At 39.4% G+C, this 26,365-nt stretch overlaps 1 protein-coding gene across 7 annotated transcripts in view; it reads right to left on the bottom strand.

Annotated features, from left to right (window-relative positions):
* The window catches only part of TMEM117 (transmembrane protein 117), a 564,266-nt gene that overhangs the window by 424,405 nt on the left and 113,496 nt on the right, over positions 1-26,365 (bottom strand).

Genomic DNA, 26,365 nt, shown 5'->3' with positions numbered 1-26,365 from the left:
GATGTGGTGAAAATGTGCTAGACATGGTGTAGAAGATCAGTCAGGGTCATGGGAAAAGTTATAAAACTTATACGGAAAGACACAAACTTTCTTGGAAGGCCAGGAGATTTTGCAAAGCTTCGGAGAAGAATGAGCTGAAGGCAGCTGTTCTTGCCCTGGGGCAAAGGGCGAGGGCAGATAATAAGGGAATGTAAAGAAACCTATCTAGATAAATTTGTTTAGTCCTGTCTCAAGAAACCAACCTTTGATCATTCATGCTCAGGACTGCTCTCTACTCAAAGAGTTAACAATGTTTATTACCCACAAATTGTGTTTGCTCCAAGCCTTTGTCATCAAATCTGTACTAAATAAATGTGAGCATTGCCGGCTTAGGGGGCTGCTAACTCTCTTCAGCCCCTAGTACCAGCAGTGCTCTAGACTGCTCTCTCACTGGATACCTGTGTCTGAGTACTTCTTTCATTTGTTGCTTGGCCAAAGCATGCAGGACAGACTTGGCAGGTGGTGCCCCATGTGAGGAATGCTGCAACATATCGCAACGGAACCCTCAAAAATGGAGGTGAAGAGACTGCACAGTCAGTAAGTCAGTATGTCATTGGTGCCTGCTCAGGATTTCCAAGTTTAAGGAAATTATTCAGGCTAGGGTTTCATCATGGGACAATAGTTATCAGCTCAAGAGCAACAGTATATAAAAGTATTGAAGCAGCTGCTTAAAGCTACCAGAGCCTCGGTTTCATAGGCTCAATTAAGGGACCTAATGCAAACTGTTGTATCCCATAACCCATGGTTCCTAGAAGAAGGTATGCTAGACGTAGAACTCTGGGAACAAGTGGGAAAACATCTTAAACAACATCATGCACAAAGGCAAAGGATCCCAGTAACAACTCTAACGTTACAGGCTTTAGTTAGGGCTGCTTTGGTCCCACTCTACACAGAAGAGCCTAAAAAGGGAAGGGAGGAAGAACTATCACCTACCTTACCACCTCCTCCTTCTCCCTCAGCCAAGCCATTACTGGGCAAAAATAACAAAGAGGAAACAGAGGTTTTGCCTAAGCCCCCTCCTCCAATAAATTGGAAAAAAGACAAGGGATACACTATAGCTATGGAACCCTATCTTAGGCAAGTGGCATTAAAGGGGGAGTTCTTAGCCTGCCCAGTAATGCAAGATTGACAAGGCAATCAGGTCTATGAACCCATTTCTTTTGACGCTTATAAAGAGATAAGAAAAAGCATTAGAGGAAATGGAGTTGTTAGCCCATTTACAAGAAGGTTAATTGAGGTCACTCTGCAGACCTCTTTCTAATAATGGCCACTGTTATTCCTCCCCTACCCCTGACATAGCTCTCTCAAAATCCTATTTGGATAGAACAGTAGCCTTTAAAGGGAGAGAAATTACGAGCCCATGAATTAGTTGAGGAGCAATGAAAAGCCAGCCATACAGAATCATCAAACAGCCTTTGGAATTCGCCCATTTTTGTCATTCCCAAAAGATCTTGCAAATGGAGACTTTTGCATGACTTACAGGCTATCAATGCTAATTTGCAACCTATGGGGCCCCTTCAACAGGCCCTCCCATTCCCCTGCAGCAATTCCTCAAGATTGGCCTATAGTCATTATTGACTTAAAAGACTGCTTTTATACTATTCCCCCTGCAAAACAGGATGGAGAAAAATTTGTATTTACAATACCAACTATCAATAATGAAAGGCCAGCTTGCCAATTTCATTGGAAAGTACTTCCTCAAGGAATGCTAAACAGTCCTACTATGTGTCAATATCATGTAAATCAGGCTTTGCTGCCCAGTAGAAAAAAATTTCCTAATTCTAAGATTATTCATTTTATGGATGATATTTTACTAGCAGCCCCAATGGAGCCAGTACTTTTAAGTTTATATGCCTCTGTCATAAAGAATACACAGTTAAGAAGTTTAATCATAGCACCTGAAAAAGTACAATTGTCTTCTCCTTGGAAATATCTTGGATACATACTAACTTCCTGGTCAGTAAGACCGCAAAAGGTTAAATACTAGCAACTTACACACCTTAAATGATTATCAAAAATTACTGGGTGATATTAATTGGCTTCACCCCTCCTTGAGCATAACTACCGATAAGTTACAAAACCTGTTTTCTATCCCAAAAGGCAATACAGCCCTAGACTCTCCCAGGCATTTAACTCCTGCAGCAAAAAGGGAAATTAAGGAAATAGAGGAAGCTATTTCTCAGAGGCAACTAGATCGCATAGACCCAAAATATTCAGTCCAGTTGTTTGTTTTTCCTACTAAACATTCCCCAACAAGATTAATAGGACAGATGGTCCCAAGGCTATGCTTCCTAGAATGAGATTTTTGCTCACATACCGGGACTAAAACACTATCTCCCTATATCCAGCTAGTTAGTAAAGTCATCCACACAGGCCACAGACAATGCAATCAGTTGCTAGGTTATGACCCTGGTGTCATAAGAATTACTTTAAGTAAAAAGCAATTTGAAGTAATATTGCCACTATCTCTAGATCTTCAGATAACACTCTGACTATACAGGTCATATAGAGCATGCCCTTCCTGCTGACAAACTAATTCAGTTCTTATCTCATACTCCTGTAGTTGTGCCTACAAAAGTAGTTCACTCCCCCATACCTAAAGCTTTAACACCTTTTACTGACAGCTCTGGTAAAAACGGAAAAGCAGCTGTTTGGTGGAGATCACATAATTCCTTCACTTCTTCTGGACTTACTAACACTCAGAGAGCCGAGGTTAGAGTCTTAATATTAGCCCTGGAGACCTTTTCTGCTCAGCCTATCAATATTATTAGTGATTCTGCTTACTCTGTTTATTGACTGCAGAACCTTGAAACAGCCCTCAGTAAGTCCACTCTTGAGCCCACCCTGTGTGCACTTTTTCTTCAACTTCAGCAATTGCTGGATCAACGTACACATCCTATTTTTATTACACATATTCAAGCCCACAGCTCACTGCCTGGCCCACTGGCTACAGTAATAATCAAGCAGACATGCAAGTTATGACCTCACTGCTTGACCAAGCCACCCCATCACGTCAATTTTTCCACCAAAATTGGAAGAACTTAACTAAACAATTTCAACTTACCCAAAGACTAGCTAAACAAATTATCCTGTAATGCCCAGATTGTCAGCTCACAGGCATGTCTCCTCCTTTAACACGTGCTAACCCTAGAGGACTAGAACCCAATCAGTTATGGCAAACAGATGTTACACATGTCCCTGAATTCGGAAAACTAAAACTACATATGTACATGTATCCATTGATACCTATTCTCACCTAATTAGCACACGTGCTCTTCCTGGAAAGTCCAACCAATATGTTATTAAACATCTTCTCTCAACTTTTGCATTTATGGAGTGGCCCACAAAAATTAAAACTGATAATAGTCCGGCTTATGCCAGATCACAGTTTCAATAATTTTGCCATATGTGGAACATCCAACATTCCACAGGCATCCCGTATAACTCCCAAGGACAGGTCATAGTAGAATGTGTCCATTCCACTCTGAAAAATACACTCAGAAAACAAAAAAGAGGGAATATGAATAAGGACCCTGCAACACTATTAGCACAAGCCTGATTTACCCTTAATTTCTTAAATTTAAATAATAAATTTCAATCAGCTATAGAAAAGCACTTTGCTAAAACTTCTCAAGACATAAAACCCACAGTTTTACGGAAAGATGTAAATAGTAATGTAAGTTGTGGTCCAAATGAATTGCTACCATGGGGAAGAGGATACGCTTGTGTTCACACTCCCTCAGGTCCTCTGTGGATTCCAGCACAACACATCAAATCATACCATGGCATGGCTAGGACAAAACCCGGTACCAGAAATGAAGGAAACGTCCCTGTGGAACCCACAGCCCCAGATGATGTGGCTTCCTCGGATGACAAAAGCCCCGGATATTACCTAGGGGATGCTGAAGAAGACAACTCAGGATGCTAGGTGAATCCTGATCCAGATGCAGACACCATTTACTCCAGATAATCTGTTCCTTGCTATGCTCTCTGTTATACATTACAACTCGCGTAGGGTATTGATCGTTTTTATGCTCTCGCTCTGCCTGCAACCCGCACCTGCTACACTCTATTAGGCTCATCTCTTAGATCTTCCTTTCTTCCGCTCTGTTACTTGGGCAGTCTCTAATAACATAACTGCTTAGCTGGAAGGGGTTAACATACCCCCAGTGGGGGGGTTTCCTTAGTAACGGCACACATTGAACTAAGGTGCCAAGTAATACTACATGTCACTCCTTGATTAGAAAAGGTTACTGATTACACTCATGTTTGTCTTATGTTGTTTACTAATTCTAGGATGCAAAGCCAGAATACGAGTTATAACCATGGTGCCTGACAAACCTGTTGCTGCACACATCTGTACTCTTCAATAAACAAAACCTGATGCAAAAAACAGAAAAGGGGGAGATGTAGGAGATCAGTCAGGGTGGTAGGAAAAGTTATAAAAATTATAAGGAACACCACAAACCTTCTTGGAAGGCCAGGAGGTTTTGCAATGCTTCAGGGAAGAATGAGCTGAAGGCAGCTGTTTTTACCCTGGGGCAAAGGGTGAGGGCAGATAATAAAGGAATGTAAACAAATCTATCTAGATAAATTTGTTTACTCCTATCTCCAGAAACCAACCTTTAATCATTCACACTCAGGATACTGTCTACTTGATGGGTCGACAATGTTTATTACCAACAAATTGTGTTTGCTCCAAGCCTTTGTCATCAAATCTGTACTAAATAAATGTGAGTGTTGCTGGCTTAGGGGGGCTGCTAACTCTCTTGGGCCCCTAATGCCAGCAGTCCCCTAGCCCACTCTTTTAGATACCTATGTCTGAGAAACACTTTCATCTGTTGCTCTGCCAGAGTCTGCAGGACAGACTTGGCAACATGGTCTGATACTGCAGAGTACTATTAATTTCCTTATTTTAGAAAACAATGCTACCTATGACTCATTATAATGCCCCTTTAACAGTCTTGTCACACTGGTGATTCCCATTTAGCCTCTAGTCAACTAGAAGTGTAAGAGCTTTACTAAAAACAAACTTCTGTTAAGAGTTCAACCTCTATTTTTCGGGGAGATAATTAATACAAGTGTAGAATTTAAAGTTGTCTCTCATTTTAGTCTTGGTACTTTCAAGCCATCACACCATCCTATGGATACTTTTTGTAATTCTGATTCCTTTAGCTACTTCTCTCACCATCATCCCGAAGACTGATAGGCTGAGGAATCTGGCAGATCCAGAGCCCAGTGGCATGCCACTAGATACTGCAGAGGGTCATTTGGCTATCAGTCTTTTCAGTGTATGTTTTTCCATGTCATCCTAAAGCCATAATGCTTTCTGCTTTTGAATCCAGCATAATGAATTGCATCGCAAAGCCACTGGGTTTCCAGCAAAGATCACCTTTGTTTAATGGATAAAAGCAATGTACCCTGAGAGTCTGCTAATGCTTGGTGAATAAAAGTTTATTTTAAACAGAAGAGAATGTATTTTTTCAGATATCCTATGACTTAATCACCACACAAATCCTATAAAGTAGATTTGATATTATCATTTTTACTTTATTCCTAGGAAAACTCCATGTAGCTAACACTGCCAGTTCTCTGGCGCGAGAAAGACTGCATCTGAATTCTAACTCTGCCTGACATGATAACGCCTACATGACTGTCAGCAAACTACTTAACCTCTGTTAGTGGTCTGTCTCTCCTCCTAAACTGTCATGAGCATTAAATAAAATTATATACATGAATCATGTAACATAGCACCTGGTAAAGAGTTAGGTCTTGATAACTATTATCTATAATTATTATAGCCTGGGACGAGAGAGTTTGAGAAGTGGCAGAAGCAGGATTTGAAGCAGAATTTGTCTGGCCCCCAAACCACTAGAAATATATAGAGTCAAGGGCACACAGAACTAATTTTATTTTTCCTCTAGCAAATCAATTCATCTTCCTGACCATACCTGACCATACCCATAAAAAAAAAAAAATATGAGGTGTTGAGACTAATAAGAGGAACAATGCAACCAAAGATATCCCCCAGTTAGAGATTTTATAGTGACAACTTAAAGACAAAAACCAGGTTAAGAACTAGGTCATGGAAAACATGAGTAACAAGGCAGACAAATGGTAGCTGAAGGCAGGGTATTTGTGAGGCAATGACAAATTCATTTGCTGTCAAATATTGAGGGCAAAGGCTGAATGGCATTTTGATTGTGATAGGTTAAATGTATTGTCCTGGTTCTTAACAGGACCTTCCTGGGCTTTAGACAGCTCCCTACATTTTCATAGGTAGGGATATTAATTATAACATCATGGAAACTAACACTAAGGAAACTAAATTATTCATTAGCATTACACATTATTAACAGACACATCAATATGATTCAGAATATAAACACAGAAGACATACTTTCTAATTTTTAGTAAAAAAATCTATTTCCATGTTGCAGCAAAGTTGAGGAAATTATATTAAATACATGATAACTGGAATAAAAGACATCAAAAATGTATATCTGGAACAAGGTAAGGTGAGATAGAGAGATCATAAATTTTGCCTATCGTAGTTATTAGACAAGAGGATAAACAGAAATGAGAACAGAAATTCCAAGGAGCAGTCTTCTCACTATCAGGTGTCAACCAATTTAAAGTTTATTTAATCAATCATTCACAGCACTTTCTTAAAACATGTGATAGAAACAAGAACTCAGAAATAAAACAAGTCCTTTATAAAACATACTTTCTAAAGGATAATTCCCAGCTATATATCCCTTAATTTTAAATACATAATATTAATATTCTCCCATAAAAAGAAAAGTTTTTCTGAATAAAGTCAGATTTAAAATGCTGAAGTTTACTTAAAAGCCTTTAATATTGGGATTCAACTACAGAAGTGCAATTAGAGTCTCTCTAGACACTGCAGTCCCCGAGTAAAAACAATAACGTGCCACCACTCTGTGTCAGGTGAAGAAACAGGTAGTGAAACAAATAAATCTTTCCAGAACCCGACAAAGGCAGGAAACTGTTGTCTTCCAACTGTGGTTTAAAGTCAAGTCACTGAAGGGAATAGAAAAAGTTACTTGATTCAATTTAAACAAGCCCTCTTTCTATGGTCTGATGACTACAAAAGTTCTGTAGAAAGAGCCAAGTAAATTCTGGTAAAATTCAAAAGACTTCTTGTTTAACATAATTTAAACTGACGAAAAAGATATAAAATAGTATTTTTTTGCTGCTAAAAAGGTCTCACGACCCAAGCAAACATTTCTACTTAAAAGATTTTAAAGTCACTATAATGTGGCGTATGAAAATGGGTTATGATCCTGATTTAGGAATAGTCAAAGAAGTTCACATGTGGCTTCCTTGATATTAGACTTCTAAATAAGTGTCCCAGAAAGAATTATAGCATCTTGGAAACCAGTCCAAAGCCAAGACCCCAAACTGCTGTAGCAGCTTTGAATACCAGGCTCTTGCAGCAGTAAGTATATGATAATCTGAAATTACATGCCATTGCAAAGAGCTGCTGGTCTTGTGTCACACTTTCAACCAAATGAAATGACAGTTTCAAAAGCTCCATATCACCCCCTCTGAAAATTCCTTGTACACTCGCAGTTAAGTCATAACCTAATTAAGGCTTCTTGGTTTCACCTGTGAGGTTACTTTTTGTAAAGTTCAAAAGCCAAAAATCTTAACTGCTTGGCCTGGCTAAAGTCAAGTAACAAGGGATTTAAAAGGATTTTCTTAAAGAGTGCTCAGCTTAATTACAAGTGGATATCCAAGTTACAAGTATATTTAAAAGGCCTTTATGTTTTTCTCTTCTTGGATCTTATTTTTCTGGAAATTTTTTTTCCTTCTCAGTCGACTGAATTATTATTCTCCATTTTTTGTCTTGCCACTCTTAAAGCACACATGAGAGGCCTTAAGATAAATTCTGGTAGCCTGGGACTCCTTGGGAAAAACAAAGGAGGTGTAACAGACCCTGTTTTGGAAAAACTTGTTTTCCTCATGAAATCCTAGGAATTATAAAAGCAGAGAATTCCCTCTCAAAATCATAGGCTCCGTTCTGTTTTACACTGTGTTATCTGAGTTTTTAGTTTTGGGGGTATCAAATTACTTCATATTATGAGAGAGCTTTGGTGTGTAATAACTAGGTAGGAAATAAACTTTAAACGATAGCTAATAGGGAGGGATACTTAATTGTTTGCACATTTGAATCACAGAAGCATACTCTTGGTCACCTGAAAGATATGGAAATAAGAGGTGAAGCCAGCTGAACTTCCTGGGTCAGGTGGGAACTTGGAGAACTTTTCTGTCTTACAAGAGGATTGTAAAATGTACCAAATCAGTGTCCTGTAGCTAGCTAGGTTTGTAAAATGCACCAATCAGTGCTCTGTAAAAACACAGCAATCAGTGCTCTGTAGCTTGCTAGAGGTTTGCAAAATGCACCAATCTGTGCTCTGTAAAAACGCACCAATCAGCACTCTGTGGCTAGCTAGAGGCTTGTAAAATGCATCAATCTGTGCTCTGTAAAAAAGCACCAATCAGCACTCTGTGGCTAGCTAGAGGTTTGTAAAGTGGACCAATCAGCACACTGTAAAATGGACCAATCAGTGCTCTGTAAAATGGACCAACCAGCACACTGTAAAATGGACCAATCAGTGCTCTGTAAAATGGACCAACCAGCACTCTGTAAAATGGACCAATCAGCAGGATTTGGGCAGGGACAAATAAGGGAATAAAACCTGGCCACCCCAGCCAGCAGCAGCAACTCACTCAGGTACCCTTCCATGCTGTGGAAGCTTTGTTCTTTCACTGTTCACAATAAATCTTGCTGCTGCTCACTCTTTTGGTCTGTGCCACCTTTAAGAGCTGCAATACTCACCGTGAAGGTCCGTGGCTTCATTCTTGAAGTCAGCAAGACCAAGAACTCACCAGAAGGAACTAACTCTGGATACAGAAATATCCCCCCACCCCCACTGAGATGGGGTCCCTCCCCCATGGGGGATGGACTAATTACAAAGGAAGTTGATTGGCCGTGGGTTGCCTTGCAATGAAATGCATGATATGTGCCGTCTTCTCCCATAGTATGTCCTTCCTGTTGGGGATCCAAGATCCAGTATAAAATGGCACCCTTAATTTTGGGGACTTGTCTTTGCCTTCAGCTATGCCTGCTTGTTAGGCCCCAAAACTGCATGCTATCCTGGCCCTATTCCTGCAAGGGCTCTACCCTGAAGCCAATAATCCAATTAAGAACTGGCAAACAAAAAAACTTGACTCCACTTATATGAGGTATCTAAAATATTCAAACACATAAAAGCAAGGCATGCAGTAGTGGTTGCCAGGGGCTGGAGGAATGGGGTACTGAGAAGTTACTAATCAATGAGTATAAAGTTTTTTTTATTCAAGATGATTAGGCTCTAGACATCTGCTGTACAACACTGTGCCTATAGTTAACAATACTGCATTGTGTATTTTAAAATTTGTTAAGAGGATAGATCTCATGTTAACTGTTCTTGCCACATAAAAAATAGTTTTCATCTAGAGTACTGGAGGTGGCAGGGACATGGTGTGCTAAATGTTATGATGTAAGTGACACATGGTTCCATGGGAACACACAGAAGAAACATTTTACCTGACCTTAAGGTGTTAGGAAAGTTTTCCCAGAGGAAGTGATGTCTAAGCAGAGACCTGAGTAAGTATGAGCTTGCCAGGGTATAGGCAGTGAAGGCATGGAGGGTAGGGGCTGAAGGGGTTTATTTCAAGATCTAGAGGTATGAAAAAGAAAGTCCTCTTCATAGAACTAAAAGAAGTTCACTTTGGATGGAACTTAGCCTTTGGGTGAAAATAACAGAAGAGCAGAATGATGAGATAAGCTGGGGCTGTTACTTAGAATAGTAAAAGTCATGGGAAGGACCTGGACTTAATCTTGAAGACAATGATAAGTTGTTCACTGAAGAGCTGGATGTGAGGACATAAATGTTTTAGAGGAATTACCACCACATGAACATACTGAACTAGGAAGGACATCTGTTGCAGTAATCCAAGAAAGAAATAATAAGGGGAATAGCAGTAAGGTAGGACTAATTAAATGGATTTGAGAGATACTTAGCAGGTAGAATCAATAAGCCTTTGTGATTTACTTCATGCATGAGATAATGGAGAAGAAAAAAAGAATGAACAACACACCTAAGTCTGGCCTTAGCTACTGGGTACATAACTGTGCTATTTGTTGATATGGAACAGAGAAGGTGGCAAGGGTAGGGTGAGAGAAGTGAAGAGTTCAATTTTAGAATATCCAGGTTGAATACTGTTGACATATTCAAATGGATGTTTCTAGTAGCTAGTATGATATTCAGCTGAAAAAAAAATTAAGGGTAGACATATATATTTTAGAATCTCCTGCATAGATAGTCAATCAAGCTACAAAGGTAGGTCCATACAAGTAGCCTAACTAGAGTAACAAAACAAGATTAAAATTCTGAGTGATGAGAGCCCAAAAAAACTGAAAAGCAGTACAGTAGTCCCCTCTTGTCCACCAGTGGATGCCTGAAACCACAGGTAATACTGAACCCTATATATACTGGTTTTTCCTATATATACATACCTATGATAAAGCTTAATTTCTAAATTAGACAGAGGAAGAACTTAACAACAATACTTTATAATAAAGTAGAGCAATTATAACAACATGCCACCATCATTACTCTTGCATGCAGAGGTCATTATGAAGTCAAATAAGAGTCCCTTGAACACAAGCACTGTTGTACACTGACAGTCAATCTGATAACCGAGACGGGGGCTAAGTGACTAACCTGCCTCCTGCATATCCAATGTGGATATGCTGAACAAAGGGGTGATTCACATCCCAGGCAGATGGCACAAGACTTCATCACGCTACTAACAATGACTCACAACTTAAAACTTACAAATTCTTCATTTCTGGAGCTTTCCATTTAATATTGTCAGATCATGGTTGGCTACAGGTAACTGAAACTGCAAAGAAAAACTGGGGATAAGGAGGTACTGCTATATCTAGAGGAGAAATTAAAGAAAGGAAGGCAGTGAGTGGTGTTAGGAACCAAGGAAATACAGTATTTCCAGGAGGCAGGAATGGTGACAAGTGTCAAGGGATGGAGAGAGAAACAGGTTAAGTAGAATAATGACTGGGAAACATCCAATCCACTGGATGGTTTGACAGAGTCCCTAGGTGACCGTGTGGATTTTAGAAACACCCAAGATGATGGCAAGACTTCAAGCAAAGACCAAGACTGTGAGACAGGCACAGAAACCTTTTAGTGAGAGAGAAGGAATATTCAGCAAGTTGCCAGGTGACAGAATGGAAGAAGTACAAGGTAAATGCCAGAAGCCTCCAAGAGTTTTCACACAAGGATGGAAATATAATTTTAAATTAATTTTTTTTTTTGAGACAGAGTCTCACTCTGTCGCCCAGGCTGGAGTGCAGTGGCGCGATCTCAGCTCACTGCAACCTCTGCCTCCCAGGTTCAAGAAATTCTCTGCCTTAGCTTCTCGAGTAACTGGGATTATAGGCACCCACCCCCATGCCCAGCTATTTTGGTTTCACCATCTTGGACAGGTTGGTCTTGAACTCCTGACCTCGTGATCCACCCACCTTGGCCTCCCAAAGCGCTGGGATTATGGGCATGAGCCACCGCACCTGGCCAATTTTAAATTAATTTTTAAAGAGCCGATAAATCTTTACTGCACACTAACAGACATATACCACAAACAATATTTTGCTTCTATCTTTTCATGACAGCAATTAAAATGCATTTTCTACTTTATTCTGTAAAGTAAAAAGATATTTCTATGGCTCTGTTGTGCTTTCTTTGATTAGTGATGCTGTGACATTACCAGCTGAAAACAGTTTTATTATATCTTTTTATATTTCCGCTTACAATATAATTCTTACTTCCCAAAGTAAAATTCAAACTCATTTCCTACTAAAAGGATATGCACATAAATCCGCGTGTCACACAAAGCTCATGAGGAAGTGTTAAGTGATTTTAGTAAGAATTATTTCCCCATGTGCAGGCTGCAATAAAAACTGCCAATTCTGGAAACAGTTTTAAATACAGGTATTTTTTCATGCCTAACTGAAACAGCATTACACCATTATTCCTAAATTAATGTGGTCTATGGCACCTATAATCTGATGACTGTAATAATTTGTATTGTGCTAAAGAGATAATTTTTGTTTTTAATTCTGCAAAGGGTTTTAGCTAACCCTATAGCAGAATAAGATGAGAAGTAGCCTGGACTTAATCTTCCTTCAGCAGCTTTTTCAAGCTGAATATTTACCTTTTTGGAACAAATAATTTAAAAGTTAAGTTATAGACAACAAATCACAGAGCTGTATAGCCAGAAAAAAAAAGGTGTTACCTGCCAATTATTTTTTCCTTTGTCACAAGTAGAACTTAAACCATTCCCAAAAGACAACTATCCATCTGCAAAAGAAATTTGATGAACTCCTTTGTCATGACACTTGATATTGTCGAAAAAGTCAAATACGCAAGATATTCTCCTTGGAGGCTAGTAAGTTCCACTTCGGTGCCATATGCTACAATTAGGCTAGTCCTTAAAACTGCAAATAAAGACCATACTGACAGACTTGAAAAGAAACAGCCAGCTAAAATTCATTGTTCTGTTTACGGTAAGGATGTTGTTAGGAGTATCACTGAAGATGTTCTCTACATTTTAGAAGATCCTCTTTATGAAAACTCACAGGAAAAATTTGCATTCAATAAGAAAGATCAATAGTGCTTCTCCCAAATGTATGCTGTATAATATCATATGTGGTCTCTATGCCTAAGACTGAGTCTTCTATTTGCTAATATGCTGAGGAACTATTTTAAAGTCCCCCTACCATAAACAGAAGAAAATATCTGGAAAAAACATAGGGCAAAAAATAAAATCAGCACAGAGAATGCAGGAGAGCATAGGAAAAACTCTTATCCTTAACACATAAGGATTTTGTAGCCATTCTGTGTGTGTGCATGTCCACATGCTCACGCATGTTTCTGTATATTTTCATCATTCAGAACACACTATTTTATTTTACATGCAGTGCATTAGTTATCCACTGCTAGGGAATAAATTATCACCAAATGCATCAGTTTAAAACAGAAAGCATTCATTATCTCGGTTTCTGTGGGTCAGGAATCACAGCACAATTTAGCTGGATCCTCTGGCTGAGGATCTCTTACAAGGCTATAATCACCACATCAGCTGAGGCTATAATCATCTCATGGCTTGATCTGGGAAGGAACTGCTTCCACTCCCTCATGAGGTTGTTGGCAGGCCTCAGGTCCTTGCTGGCTATTATCTGGAGATAGCTGCTTGCCACATAAGCCTCTGCATAGGACGACATACTGCCAATGTGGCAGCTTACTTCCCCCAGAGTAAGGGCTCCCAGAGAGAGGGCAAGAAAGAGTGTGCAAGACAGAAGCCAGCCTAACCTCAGAAGTAACATGTGTCTGGGTACAGTCACTCATGCCTGTAATCCCAGCACTTTCGGAGTCCAAGTGGGAGGATCACTTGAGCCCAGGAGTTTAACACCAGCCTGGGAAACATGTGAAACCCATTTCTACAAAAAATTAGCTGGGCACGGTGGCACATGCCTGTAATCCCAGCTATCCAAGAGGCTGAGGTGAGAAGATCACTTGAGCAGGAGGTCAAGGCTGTAGTGAGCTGTGATTGTGCCAAGGCACTCCAGCCTGGGTGACAGAATGACGCCTCACTCAGAAGAAGAAGGAGGAGGAGGAGGAGGAGGAGGAGGAAGAGGAAGAGGAAGAGGAAGAGGAAGAAGAAGAAGAAGAAGAAGAAGAAGACGACGACGACGAAGACGACGACGACGACGACGACGACGACGACGCATTACTTTGATCAAATTCTATTCATTAGAAGCGGGATCCACTGGGTTCAACCTACACTTAAGGGGAAAAGAACAAAGGACTGGGCCTAATACCAGGAAGTGGGATCACTGAGACCATCTCAGAGGCTGCCCACTACACAGTTATAGTCATTTCTCACATTCTAGGGACTCTTCTTTAGTCCTATTGAAATCTGAGGCAGGGCATGACAGGTTTGCCTTAAGAAAAGTGGAGCTCATTTTAATTTTCTTAAATTATTGTCATGGGCACAGAAAATGCAATCAAATTAGTGAGTTAGTCCTTAACTTTGACAATTCTTTTGTCAATCACTAAGACCATTTCTGAGGCTTCACTATGAATATGGATTTCTATGACTTTACTTTTGCCTAGTAACTTATTTTTATATAGTTAGCCTGATACAAGTTATTCCTGGAAAAGAGCTTTTATCTTAAAATAATTTCATGTTCTCTATTATTAATAGCACTGAACGTGGCTGCAAATTAGTCACAAGTGAGTATGAATACTCATTGTGCACCAAGGCCAAGATTTCCCCTTAGAGTATCCCAAGGTAATTCTCCTTCCCTCCTTATCTCTCTGTTCTCTCCTACTGGTTTTAGGTATGGTGACTATATTATTGAGTCAGCCATGGACATCATAATCTATGTCTTTTCTTCTATGTTATTACTAACAGCACTTTCTTTCACTTTCAAAGGTGTCCTCATTTGAATAACAAATTAAAAACCATCCTATTTTTAGGTAACGTTGTGTATTATTTTAATTTATTTATGTTACAGTTTTTATTAGGTTTTGTCTCAGGAATTTTAAAGAGTGGAATAGAGGAAGCACCTCTTATCCTCTTCTTTTTCTAGTGGGAAAGGTTTAAAGAGAAAACAGATATTGAAAGAGTGAACTACTCAGCTATTCACAATAGCAAACATGCAATCAACCTAGGTGCCTATCAATGGTGGATTAGATAAAGAAAATGTGGTACACATATGCCATGGAATACTACCCAGCCATAAAGAAGAATGAGATTATGTCCTTTGCAGCAACATGGGTGCAGCTGGAGGCCATTCTACTAAACAAATTAATGAAGGAAGAGAAACCCAAATACCACATGTTCTCACTTGTAAGTGGGAGCTAAACATTGAGTACACATGGACAAAAAGATGGCAACAGTAGACATTGGGGACTAGTAGTGGGTGGAGGGATGGAGTGGGGCTAGGGCTGAAAAACTAACTATTGGGTACTATGCTCACTACCTGGGTGACAGGATCAATCGTACCCCAAACCTCAGTGTCATGCAATATACCCATGTAACAAACCTGCACATGTACCCCCTGAATCTAAAATAAAAGTCAAAATTGTAAAAAGAAAAAACAGTGAAGTGCTCATGCTGACTCCTCCTAATCTCAGTGCAAGCAGTGGTGTACATTTGACAGGTATTTAATGAAAGCAAAAAAGGCTCAGACCATTAAGCAGAATTTGAAAAGATATATTTGGCAGGGATACAATATGCCTAAGGACAATATCAAATAGAAAGTAAGCAACATTCACAGAAAAATATGAACAAGCCTGTTCTGACTCCCTCTTGAACTTTCTGGGCAGATGAGAACTTTCTGGGTAACTCTAGGAGGAGGCAGAGTAATCTACACAGCAAGTGGCTCAAATCCAAGCCAATTTGCACAGGTTACAGTTTTCCAGTCTAGTGCTTCCTCTGGGCTGTGATGGAAGACCTCATAGAGATATACAAATACACACGTGATTTACTATCTACCCTGACTTCAACCAAGATCAGGAGAAATACATGCTACGTGCAGGCCTTTGCTCAGAAAATTTCAAGATAAGGCTCAACTTAATTCTTTTTCTTATTTTAACTCAAATTCATCCCTTCATGACCTCATCCTTTGCCTTCAGCAAACTCCTAACTTACCCAGAAGTAGGAGCTGACTTGAACACCTATGTCTCTACTGCCAATTATTACCTCACTCACACTGTTAATATTACTAGCATAGAAAGGAAACCTGTTACCAGGGCAACCAGGACGAGTGCAAAAGTTCAGCCACAGTTGGAGCCTCTATTTTAAATGATCAAATTCCAGCTGTGTTCTTGACTCATTTTCAATTTGTAGATATAAAAAGGTATAGCATTTTATAATTCCTCTGACTTATTATACATGTTTTATCCATATCTCCATAAGGTCCTGCTGACCTGTTCCTTTTCTTCGAAATTCAATAACTAATTTGTTTCTATTAACTAGGGATGACATTCAAAGTGTTTAGAACCAAAATGGCATAAGAAGTATCAATCAGAATGGATGTAGTCACCATATCAGAATGTATACAGTACTAATTATAGGTAAGAACTCAACCAGAGCATACTAGCCACCAGTCAGTCCGGTGTCTTACTAATCCTGACATCTTACCTTCCTCATGAAATAGATTTCTCTTCTGTTCAATTATTGCACACTTATCCTGACTAGCCAACTGGTATCACTATGTACAACTGGAAAAATAACTAGATATTGATGTGAAATGCATCCACGCCTTTTATGTCAAGTCACAGATGGGATGATTTTTAAAATATTCTATATATTTCCTTCATAGGAAGAAAGACATTGTGTGTTAGGTGGAGAAGGATTTTAGGAAGGAGAAGTAGGAGATCAGGAGGTATATAATCCCTTTCTAGTTGAAAGGTAGGAGTGGTCTCATGCGGTAGTCAGTGGAGTTGTTCCTGAAAATGCTTCTGGTTCTCCTCCTCCCAAGCCCATGCACTTACCATGCCCTTGTGCTTGGGTGGGGCCAAATAATCAGTTCTTATCAGAGTGTGAGCAGAAGTGATTTATGTCACTTCCAGGCAGAATGTTCAATTACTGACTACTCTGAGACCTCCCTGAGAGCAACCTTCCACATTACAACTGCTATTTCAGCCTTGATCCCAGAGGGAGAGCAACAAGCAATAGAGCCCTCCAGCTAACTCACAATGAAAATGTAGTGAGAGCAAGAAATAAACTCTGTTGTTTCAGACCACTGAGATGTTGGATTTGTTTGTTACTGAGGCATAATCTAACCTAACCTGACTGATACATATTAGTTTTAAGAGCTTATCATTGAGATCTCCTGTTTACTCTCCTAATTCTGAGATACTTAGTTCAATGGCTGTGAGTCTGTAAACACTCTCATATTGTACACAAAATTTGGGAGGCTGGAGGTAGTGGGTCCATGGAGTTCATTAAATTCTCCAAAACTCCTGACTTCAGCTCCACCTTATTGCTAATTCCTAAGTAATCCATGAGTTTAGACTATTACCACAAATAACAATCTTGACTTGGATCTCCAATTATGCCAACCTTGACTTGCATCTTCTAGTCCTAAATTCTTACCTTGTCTTTGTAAGCCATCATCACTCATTGTGTGGCTACAACAAAATGTGTGCTTGACCTACTTATTGAACCAGCTCTGCTTGATGTTAGGGAAATCTGTCTTTAAACTGTAACTGGAGCTGAAATTTCCTAGCTCATCTCTTTTCTGCTGAGCCCTGTATTAACTTGACAGGATCTTAACAGAAATACCACATCTGTTGCTCCTTTAAGATCTCTTCTATGAAGTGTTGTTGATGTCTCAGTGTTATGAACTATATATCCACACACTTGATTAAGATGCCTCTGTAGAGTTCAAAATGTATCTCTTTGTTACTCAAAACTTTTTATCATCAGTGATTTATTTTGGATACTTAGTGGTAAGTTTGTACATCAAACTCTCTAATAAAAGTAAAATGCTTTAATAACTAGATTTTATTACCTAACAATGGATATTACACATTATATATTGTGTATACTAGTATATATTAAGTAGTATATTTAAAATATAATTTATAATATATTTAAAATAACAGAATATGCATATGTAGATGTATTAACAATAAGCAATCAAATACTGAGGCAATATTGAAGCAATAAACACTAATTGTTTTTTGCTAAAAGAATATAAGCATCTTATATGCGATATATATATTATTTCCTATTACTACATAGGATGCTGAATAAAGTACGCTTTGCAACATGCCTAGGAACTAATTTTTTTTTTTTTCTTTTTTAGATGGAGTCTCACTCTGTCGCCCCGGCTGGAGTGCAGTGGCGCAACGTCGGTTCACTGCAAGCTCCACCCTCCCCCGGGTTCACACCATTCTCCTGCCTCAGCCTCCCGAGTAGCTGGGACTACAGGTGCCCACCACCATGCCTAATTTTTTTTCGTTTTCATATTTTTAGTAGAGACAAGGTTTCTCCATGTTAGCCAGGATGGTCTCGATCTCCTGACCTCGTGATCCACCCACCTCTGTCTCCCAAAGTGCTGGGTTACAGGTATGAGCCACCACGCCCAACCCCTCCTAATCTTTTAAAATATGTATTTTAGGGAGACAGAATTAGACTGTGGAGGCTACAAAATAAATATCAAAAGCCAATATTTCCCTTTCTTCATATTTTAATTTTATTGATCTTTTATTGTAAATGACATAAAGTGGTGGTTCTTAAAATTAAATAAAATTAAATAAGGATATTAATTTAGTATGTTACTTAAATCAGTATCCGTCTTTGAGTGTCCCAATTCTAAAGAACTTTACTACTGTAAATATTATGCTCTTTCAAGCCCCATAATCCCATGTCTTCTGACACTAACTTAATTATGTTACGCATATTTGCTTCTCCAGATAAAAGGAAAAAGTAGTGTCAGGGTACCCTGGCAGTAGCCTAAAGGAAAATGAAATAGAGAAAAGTTAACCAATTCCGATGTGATCCTCTTCTTAAGAAAGTACAGGCAGCTCACTTAAGTCCACCATGAAAACAATATTAACCTTCCCAACCTGGTACCGGAAGGGTAGAAGAGTCTGTAGACATTTCTAACTCAGGAGCAAGGACACTGTATACACTTGTACTGTCACTGATGCTACTTTAGGAGGAAAATATTTAAAAATTAAAATATTTTCTTAATAGGACTCCGTTTACTGTTTTTGATCAATTCCTCAAGAATAACTACAGAGTTAATAACGCATAGGATAAACTGTCACAGAAATATCACTTTCTCAGATGGTGCTGGGCCATCGCTTATTAATTTATTAAATCAGACTATATAACTTTTGGTAAGCCGTGAACCTCAGGCTATCAATATACATCAATTTTCCATGACTAGAAAGTAATTATTTCCTGCATATTCACCACTGGGAAGAAGGAACTCAGATAGACCTAAAGATATTCATTATTATATGGGCTTTAGATAACGAACACACAACATGTGCACACGCACAAGCCACTGAGTTATTCCCAAGCTATCATCCATAATTCTATCAAATTTTTCCACTTTTTAAAAAGAATTATCAAATAATCATTTAGTTACTTAATAAAATGTGTAACTTGTGAACGCTAATCAAATATTACAGTAGATTTTCACATTTACTTTTCATTTATGGAAAATCAAATAAGGAACTGCTTATTTACCTTCATAAATAAGCATTCCAATAGCATTCAAGCCAGGTGTCATATATTCCATGGGCTAATTTCACTCCATAAGTATCTTTAAGATTACACATTAAGTACTATGGCATAAAACATTCATATTTATTAAAGATCTACTGGGGCCAGGTATTCATTTGGGCATTTTGTATGAAAATAATAATTATTACAATTGCATGATAATGTAATAATATTACTGCCATAAATTAGGTCATTTCATATATTGGCCAAATTACTTACTTTTTTTATTATAGCAATTAATATTTATTGAGAGCTAAAGTACTTCAACTAAAATACGTATTTTCTGTTATTATAATCGCTACTAATATTTATCAAGAGTTCATTATATGGTGGGCATCGTACCAATTGTTTTGCATTTATTATCTTCCTTGATTGTCACAACAACCCTGAAACGGGTACTAACATCCTCATTTTACACTTGAGGAAACTGAGGCTCAGAAAGTGTAGTTTACTCAGAGTCACAAGGCTAAAGAATGCCGAGACAAAAGTCCATGCTGTTTCTATTATATCACACTGCCTCCAACATAAAAAAAATAAGGTCAAAGACAACCAAGATTTTTTGCGACCTTAAAAATTTACTTTGCCTCTTCACTTCGGAAGCATGCATTTCCCCCAGATTAATCACGATGATGATGATGTCAGGAATAGTGATATTAATATCACTATTAATATCATTACTTATAAATGATATAACAACTCATTTCTAGAAAATGAGAAAACTGTCTAACTTTTCCGCATTATTTTTGCCTCTATGTAGTTAAGATGGGGCTAACATCCAAGTATTTTATTTGCCAGATCAGAATTTTCCCCCTCTAACAAGCTGATAAAATATTTAATAAGAGAGCTGGAGTAAACAACCATGAATAATGACCACAGAACACCTCTTAAGTGTGTCAAATCAGTGTCCATTCTGAAAAGCTAATAAAGCACTCGCATAGAGTAACAAGGATGCAACATTGATTATGTTTTTCATTAATGTTTTAAAACTTCACCAATTCAAACAACACTAACTGAACTTGTGATAATTTGGATATGCTGTGCCATTTTACCTTTGTACTATTAAAACCAAGTAATGCAAAACCAATAATATTAACAGCAGCAAACAGTGCCCTATTGCTGTTTCCTCTAGCTAAGTCTAGTCTCATTCTCTCTCTTTCTCTTTCTCTTTCTTCTTCTTCCCTCTTCTTCTCTTCCCTCTCCCTCCTTCTCTCTCTCCCCTTATTCCACCTCCCTCTCCAGGGCCTCCCTGAGTCAATCCTCTTGACCAGAATCAGCCATTCATTTCCAGCCTTTCTTGTCACCAGCCCATTCTCGGCAACTAACTCTGCCCATTACTCCCAGCCTTAGTAATTAATTGTGCTATTATTGTGAATTAATCGTACAAGCAAGTCAATGTTTAGCCTAATTAAGAGTGAACCCAACAAATTATCTAAAGCACCACTCCAGCAGAATTTGCATCCAGCCTTGTATGAGCAGCCAATCAAGCTTTTCAGCTATTGAATCAAGGAGTTCTGGGTTTCATTAAAACATACAACTCGGCCCTCTTCCCACACCAGCTCCTGAACCCTTTCCCAGTCCTCCATTCTTTACTCACCCCTAAATGCTGTGTTTAACTACATACCTTTGGAAATCATATTGTATCTCTTTTTTTTAATTTGCTACAATTGGTAGCCTTGTACTTTAATAGTTTCATCAGTTTAGGTCACTTATAGTTTATTAAATTTAAATTTTTTCTTACCGCCTCCCAAAATAAATAAAACAAATACCACCTCCCAAAATAAATAAAACAAAGAAGCAAACACACAAACATTCCTTCCTTGGAAGGAAGCTACCGGTGTAAACAATGGCAGCAGGTTGACCAACTTATTACTTGAAAAACAATAAGTGAAAATCGCAGTTCTTATCAGTAAAAATGTGCACCTGGGCTCCTACTACTCAATCATTATTGACTAGAATAAGAAAAAAGTTTGTGTAAGGGATCAGAAAGCATTACTGACGCTGTTGAAAATAGTGAACTTAACAAAATTTTTTAATTAAAAATAAACTGCTTGAAGTAAAAGTTCACCCTGAATTTTTTCCACTAAATAATTCAGCCTTGAGAAAAATTATGTGCTGAAGCCTACAGCTGTGAAGATAGAAACTGGAGCTACAAATCAGAGAGTCTTTTCATACTTATGAACCAGTGTATTAGTCATTCTTTTAAAAATCAGGATAAATGTAAGAGCTCCAGAGGCTAAGGCCTAAGTCAGCATGGTGCGTGGAATTTAATTAGATTTTGAACAATTTCTTTCAGCCTTCCAAGTCTATGCCAGTCTCTCCCTCGTTTATTTTTCCTATTCATCCTTGCTTGCTTTTGCTGCCCCCTCAGTACATAGAAACCATGCGTTCTACATTTTAGGAAAGCCTCCATTTCAGATATTCTCTTCTGCCACCTCCCTTGGTGCAGTCGTCCTGGTCAGATCACACTTACTGAGGGTACTCGCCATACCCAGCCAGATGAGTTCTCCATGTGACTTCTTACTAAAGCTTATCAAAAAGGAAACAGGGGGGCGGAGCAAGATGGCCGAATAGGAGCAGCTCCAGTCTCCAACTCCCAGCGCGAGCGACACAGAAGACCGGTGATTTCTGCATTTTCAACTGAGGTACTGGGTTCATCTCACTGGGGAGTGCCGGACGATCGGTGCTGGTCAGCTGCTGCAGCCCGACCAGCGAGAGCTGAAGCAGGGCGAGGCATTGCCTCACCTGGGAAGCGCAAGGGGGAAGGGAGTCCCTTTTCCCAGCCAGGGGAACTGAGACACACAACACCTGGAAAATCGGGTAACTCCCACCCCAATACTGCGCTTTAGGAAACAGGCACACCAGGAGATCATATCCCACACCTGGCCGGGAGGGTCCCACACCCACGGAGCCTCCCTCATTGCTAGCACAGCAGTCTGTGATCTACCGGCAAGGCAGCAGCGAGGCTGGGGGAGGGGCGCCCGCCATTGCTGAGGCTTAAGTAGGTAAACAAAGCTGCTGGGAAGCTCGAACTGGGTGGAGCTCACAGCAGCTCAAGGAAACCTGCCTGTCTCTGTAGACTCCACCTCTGGGGACAGGGCACAGTAAACTAAGACACACAGACACCTCTGCACAGACGCAAACGACTCTGTCTGACAGCTTTGAAGAGAGCAGTGGATCTCCCAACACGGAGGTTGAGATCTGAGAAGGGACAGACTCCCTGCTCAAGTGGGTCCCTGACCCCTGAGTAGCCTAACTGGGAGACATCCCCCACTAGGGGCAGTCTGACACCCCACACCTCACAGGGAGGAGTACACCCCTGAGAGGAAGCTTCCAAAGCAAGAATCAGACAGGTACACTCGCTGTTCAGAAATATTCTATCTTCTGCAGCCTCTGCTGCTGATACCCAGGCAAACAGGGTCTGGAGTGGACCTCAAGCAATCTCCAACAGACCTACAGCTGAGGGTCCTGACTGTTAGAAGGAAAACTATCAAACAGGAAGGACACCTACACCAAAACCCCATCAGTACATCACCATCATCAAAGACCAGAGGCAGATAAAACCACAAAGATGGGGAAAAAGCAGGGCAGAAAAGCTGGAAATTCAAAAAATAAGAGCGCATCTCCCCCGGCAAAGGAGCGCAGCTCATCGCCAGCAACGGATCAAAGCTGGACGGAGAATGACTTTGACGAGATGAGAGAAGAAGGCTTCAGTCCATCAAATTTCTCAGAGCTAAAGGAGGAATTACGTACCCAGCGCAAAGAAACTAAAAATCTTGAAAAAAAAGTGGAAGAATTGATGGCTAGAGTAATTAATGCAGAGAAGGTCCTAAACGAAATGAAAGAGATGAAAACCATGACACGAGAAATACGTGACAAATGCACAAGCTTCAGTAACCGACTCGATCAACTGGAAGAAAGAGTATCAGCGATTGAGGATCAAATGAATGAAATGAAGCGAGAAGAGAAACCAAAAGAAAAAAGAAGGAAAAGAAATGAACAAAGCCTGCAAGAAGTATGGGATTATGTAAAACGACCAAATCTACGTCTGATTGGGGTGCCTGAAAGTGAGGGGGAAAATGGAACCAAGTTGGAAAACACTCTTCAGGATATCATCCAGGAGAACTTCCCCAACCTAGTAGGGCAGGCCAACATTCAAATCCAGGAAATACAGAGAACGCCACAAAGATACTCCTCGAGAAGAGCAACTCCAAGACACATAATTGCCAGATTCACCAAAGTTGAAATGAAGGAAAAAATCTTAAGGGCAGCCAGAGAGAAAGGTCGGGTTACCCACAAAGGGAAGCCCATCAGACTAACAGCAGATCTCTCAGCAGAAACTCTACAAGCCAGAAGAGAGTGGGGGCCAATATTCAACATTCTTAAAGAAAAGAATTTTAAACCCAGAATTTCATATCCAGCCAAACTAAGTTTCATAAGTGAAGGAGAAATAAAATCCTTTACAGATAAGCAAATGCTTAGAGATTTTGTCACCACTAGGCCTGCCTTACAAGAGACCCTGAAGGAAGCACTAAACATGGAAAGGAACAACCGGTACCAGCCATTGCAAAAACATGCCAAAATGTAAAGACCATTGAGGCTAGGAAGAAACTGCATCAACTAATGAGCAAAATAACCAGTTAATATCATAATGGCAGGATCAAGTTCACACATAACAATATTAACCTTAAATGTAAATGGACTAAATGCTCCAATTAAAAGACACAGACTGGCAAACTGGATAAAGAGTCAAGACCCATCAGTCTGCTGTATTCAGGAGACCCATCTCACACGCAGAGACATACATAGGCTCAAAATAAAGGGATGGAGGAAGATTTACCAAGCAAATGGAGAACAAAAAAAAGCAGGGGTTGCAATACTAGTCTCTGATAAAATAGACTTTAAACCATCAAAGATCAAAAGAGACAAAGAAGGCCATTACATAATGGTAAAGGGATCAATTCAACAGGAAGAGCTAACTATCCTAAATATATATGCACCCAATACAGGAGCACCCAGATTCATAAAGCAAGTCCTTAGAGACTTACAAAGAGACTTAGACTCCCATACAATAATAATGGGAGACTTCAACACTCCACTGTCAACATTAGACAGATCAACGAGACAGAAAGTTAACAAGGATATCCAGGAATTGAACTCATCTCTGCAGCAAGCAGACCTAATAGACATCTATAGAACTCTCCACCCCAAATCAACAGAATATACATTCTTCTCAGCACCACATCATACTTACTCCAAAATTGACCACGTAATTGGAAGTAAAGCACTCCTCAGCAAATGTACAAGAACAGAAATTATAACAAACTGTCTCTCAGACCACAGTGCAATCAAACTAGAACTCAGGACTAAGAAACTCACTCAAAACCGCTCAACTACATGGAAACTGAACAACCTGCTCCTGAATGACTACTGGGTACATAACGAAATGAAGGCAGAAATAAAGATGTTCTTTGAAACCAATGAGAACAAAGATACAACATACCAGAATCTCTGGGACACATTTAAAGCAGTGTGTAGAGGGAAATTTATAGCACTAAATGCCCACAAGAGAAAGCAGGAAAGATGCAAAATTGACACTCTAACATCGCAATTAAAAGAACTAGAGAAGCAAGAGCAAACACATTCGAAAGCTAGCAGAAGGCAAGAAATAACTAAGATCAGAGCAGAACTGAAGGAGATAGAGACACAAAAAACCCTCCAAAAAATCAATGAATCCAGGAGTTGGTTTTTTGAAAAGATCAACAAAATTGACAGACCACTAGCCAGACTAATAAAGAAGAAAAGAGAGAAGAATCAAATCGACGCAATTAAAAATGATAAAGGGGATATCACCACTGACCCCACAGAAATACAAACTACCATCAGAGAATACTATAAACACCTCTACGCAAATAAACTGGAAAATCTAGAAGAAATGGATAATTTCCTGGACACTTACACTCTTCCAAGACTAAACCAGGAAGAAGTTGAATCCCTGAATAGACCAATAGCAGGCTCTGAAATTGAGGCAACAATTAATAGCCTACCAACCAAAAAAAGTCCAGGACCAGATGGATTCACAGCTGAATTCTACCAGAGGTACAAGGAGGAGTTGGTACCATTCCTTCTGAAACTATTCCAATCAATAGAAAAAGAGGGAATCCTCCCTAACTCATTTTATGAGGCCAATATCATCCTGATACCAAAGCCTGGCAAGGACACAACAAAAAAAGAGAATTTTAGACCAATATCTCTGATGAACATCGATGCAAAAATCCTCAATAAAATACTGGCAAACCGGATTCAGCAACACATCAAAAAGCTTATCCACCATGATCAAGTGGGCTTCATCCCTGGGATGCAAGGCTGGTTCAACATTCGCAAATCAATAAACATAATCCAGCATATAAACAGAACCAAAGACAAGAACCACATGATTATCTCAATAGATGCAGAAAAGGCTTTTGACAAAATTCAACAGCCCTTCATGCTAAAAACGCTCAATAAATTCGGTATTGATGGAACGTACCTCAAAATAATAAGAGCTATTTATGACAAACCCACAGCCAATATCATACTGAATGGGCAAAAACTGGAAAAATTCCCTTTGAAAACTGGCACAAGACAGGGATGCCCTCTCTCACCACTCCTATTCAACATAGTGTTGGAAGTTCTGGCTAGGGCAATCAGGCAAGAGAAAGAAATCAAGGGTATTCAGTTAGGAAAAGAAGAAGTCAAACTGTCCCTGTTTGCAGATGACATGATTGTATATTTAGAAAACCCCATTGTCTCAGCCCAAAATCTCCTTAAGCTGATAAGCAACTTCAGCAAAGTCTCAGGATACAAAATTAATGTGCAAAAATCACAAGCATTCTTATACACCAGTAACAGACAAACAGAGAGCCAAATCAGGAATGAACTTCCATTC

The sequence above is a fragment of the Macaca mulatta genome, chromosome 11 (assembly GCF_049350105.2).
Source record: "Macaca mulatta isolate MMU2019108-1 chromosome 11, T2T-MMU8v2.0, whole genome shotgun sequence".
Lineage (NCBI taxonomy): Eukaryota > Metazoa > Chordata > Mammalia > Primates > Cercopithecidae > Macaca > Macaca mulatta.
The sequence above is the reverse complement of the archived record's forward strand: the minus strand, read 5'-3'. Positions and strand labels throughout refer to the sequence as shown.